Source organism: Choloepus didactylus, chromosome 2, assembly GCF_015220235.1.
Source record: "Choloepus didactylus isolate mChoDid1 chromosome 2, mChoDid1.pri, whole genome shotgun sequence".
NCBI classification, from domain to species: Eukaryota; Metazoa; Chordata; class Mammalia; order Pilosa; family Megalonychidae; genus Choloepus; species Choloepus didactylus.
The window spans coordinates 62,325,783-62,328,639 of NC_051308.1; the positions used below are offsets into that span (position 1 = coordinate 62,325,783).

General features: G+C 52.5%; 1 pseudogene; it reads right to left on the reverse strand.

Annotated features, from left to right (window-relative positions):
- Positions 1–794: 794 nt before the first annotated feature.
- LOC119516113 lies at positions 795–2,476 on the reverse strand (annotated as a pseudogene).
- Positions 2,477–2,857: the final 381 nt, after the last annotated feature.

Here is a 2,857-nt window from a genome sequence, read left to right on the forward strand (position 1 = left end):
TTTTTTGTCATCCAAACATCTTTTTCTTTTTAAATTTTCTTAGAGCTGAAACCATAAATAAGAAAATTTAAACCACTAAACTGACAAGTGCCAAGATCTTAATTTAGCCAGACGTGGTAAATTCTATCAAAACTAGGCAGTTAAATAAGAACCACATTATAAAAATATTAGCCAACAAAAAAAGGCCGTTAGGTAATTCTGCAAACTCAGATATGAAACTGTACTAAACAAAATATGTGCAAATGTATGCAAGCATATAGCCACGTGGTGGGTTATACTCAGATTAATTTTAAAGCTTGCTCTCGTGGGTTAAATTCAAGAGTTGTCTCTTGGTGATTATGTTTAATTGTGTTTACTTTGTACTCACACGTGAGCCAAAGGAAAATAAAATGTGCACAACCAGTCCCCAGAAAAGGTCAGTGTCCAGTGGAGCCCGTTCAGGCTTCCTGCCATCCACTCCTGGGCCTACCCAGGGGACTATGTGAGGGTGGGAGACTGGCAGTGACAAGGCCGACAGCCCCACATCCTGAGCCAGGCAACATCTGGGACTCTGGGCCTAGGCTGGGGCAATACTGTCCCTCTGCCTCGCTCAAGGCTGCGGGGCTCCAACAGATCTCTGGGGAGCCAGGGCTTGAATGCTGGATAGGCAGCTCTTTCATCAGGAAGCTGGAGCTGGGATGCCCTAACTGCCCCTGCTCCTCCAGACACTGCTCCCCAAAACAAAGAGTCCCTGTTCCTGTCCTCTGACACAAACTCTCCAAGCACTCGATGGGGACAGGGCCCAGGCCCTGGCACTAAAGGAAGAAAGGGTTGGTTGTGCCAGTGGCCTGAGCAAACAGTGTGGGATGCCCATGCTTCCCACCATGTTCATTGCTGCAAGACCCAGCAGTGTCAGGGAGGAGCTACCGCCACCCAGAGCTGGGTGCTGAGCCATGGAGGCCATGGAGGTCACGGCCATGGGCTCCACTTGGGTCGGGCCCAAAGGACCAGCTCATGCCCAGGACTGGGCATCCCTGCAGCTGGGGCTGGTTCACCTGCAAGAGGTTGATGGGGGACAAGGCCACAGCAGAGCCTGGTGCCAGAAAGGGGCTAAGGGACAGGGCAGTGGGAGTGGGGGGCCTTGGTCACCAGGGAGTTCTGGTTCACCAGCACCATGGTGGAGCCTAGGAAGGACTCAGACATTTTCTGGGCACTGCTGGGCTTGCTTGAGGTGATTGTCAGGGGTTGACGATCAAAGGGGTCAGGGCTGGTAGCTCCCTTGTCGGGGGAAGGCAGAGCAGCCATGGACTCTGCTTTTCTAGAAGTTCAGAGGATGTCAAATTCAGAAAAGTCATCTTTAATGGAGTCATTCAGATTACTGAAGAGATCCAAGGACCCGAAGGCAGGCACAGGCTTGGTGGCTTAAGTGGAGCCCCAGGCACCAGAAGTTGCTTTTCTAGCATCAGGGGCAGGTTGCAGTGAAGCTGCCCAGGGGTGGTCTGAGCTCTTGAGGACAGAATGTGTGCTGGCTCTGGTAGAAACTTCTAAGGGATCAATGGATGTTGTGGGCTTGACACAGAAAGACCGCCAGGGGTCTGAAGTGCTGGCTGGAGCTGCTGGCCTGCCTCAGAGTTTGGTCTGCTTAGCTGCAGACATTGGGCCCCAGGGCTCTGCTTTCTGGGCAGCAGGGCCTGAGTTGGGCAGAGCATCCATTAAAACCACCAGAGAGGTTTGCTGTGGGTGGGAGCCCATGCTCTTCCTCTTTGGGAGCTTTGACCATGTCTTCTTGGCTTTCTTCAAGGACCGTCTGAAATCCAAAGTCATCTCTCCGCTGCCGGCATTCTTCTGTTCAATTACTTCTCCACTCATGGAAAGCACTAGCTGCAGCTGCAGCTCCTCTTCCCCACTGATTTAGGGCCAGGCCTGCTGCAGCTGGGAGGATACCTGCAGGGAAGTGGAGGCAGGGTAGGAGGCCGTCGTAGCTGATGGAGAGCTTGGGCTGGCTGGAGCCATGGCAGAAGTGATCTGGTTGCTACCCATGCCAATGACTACCTGGGCCATGCACTCCTTGGTTTTCAGAGCCTGGACCCTCTCAACCTTCAGCCACTCCTCCTTCTTGAGCAGGGCCAACAGCTGCTGGGACTTCTCTCGCAGCTTGAGAACTTCGCCCTTGCCATCGAGGTCAACATCCTGGAAGTTTTTCAGCATTTCAGTCATGAAGATCTTCTCACTACACTGCTGGACCACATGCTAGGAGCCAGACTTGACGAGGTAGTCCAGCAATATCAGCACCTTGTACATGTGCTACCAGTTCTTGTGTGGTCATTGAGCCACTTCTGGACCATACTTATGATCTCTGAGAAGACCACCATGTTGTACATCAGGTCGGCAATCTTGGTCATCAGGAAGGTGGACTGGCCCCGTGGGTCATTGGTGGTGGCCTTGTGGTCTTTTATCTGGGCCTCAGAGTATTTGTGATTTTTTTCATCTGCCATCTGATAGACAAAGTCATTTTTATTTTCTTATGTTACTGATGCAAAGCCCTTCCAAGAGAGAAAGTACAGGCCCTCAGCAAGGCCACACCCTGCAGAGGTTCAGTTTCCACTGTCAATCTGGGGTGAGATCCTGGAACAATCATTTCCTCCTCTGGAGCTTCAGATTTAAAAAACTGGAAGCCATGACCAAGGTAGAGTAGGGGCTGCATCCCCAAAAATGGGCTCTGCTCCACGAGTCTGGGGACTCCCATCTGCCTTGCTTGCCAAGGAACCTAGCGCCGAGCACTGTGCCTCCAGGTCCTCTGGCTGGCCGGTGCATGGCTGCAGCCACCAGTGGCAGTGGGGAGAATGGAAGGACCTGGACCCCAGAGCCGCTGCAGCCA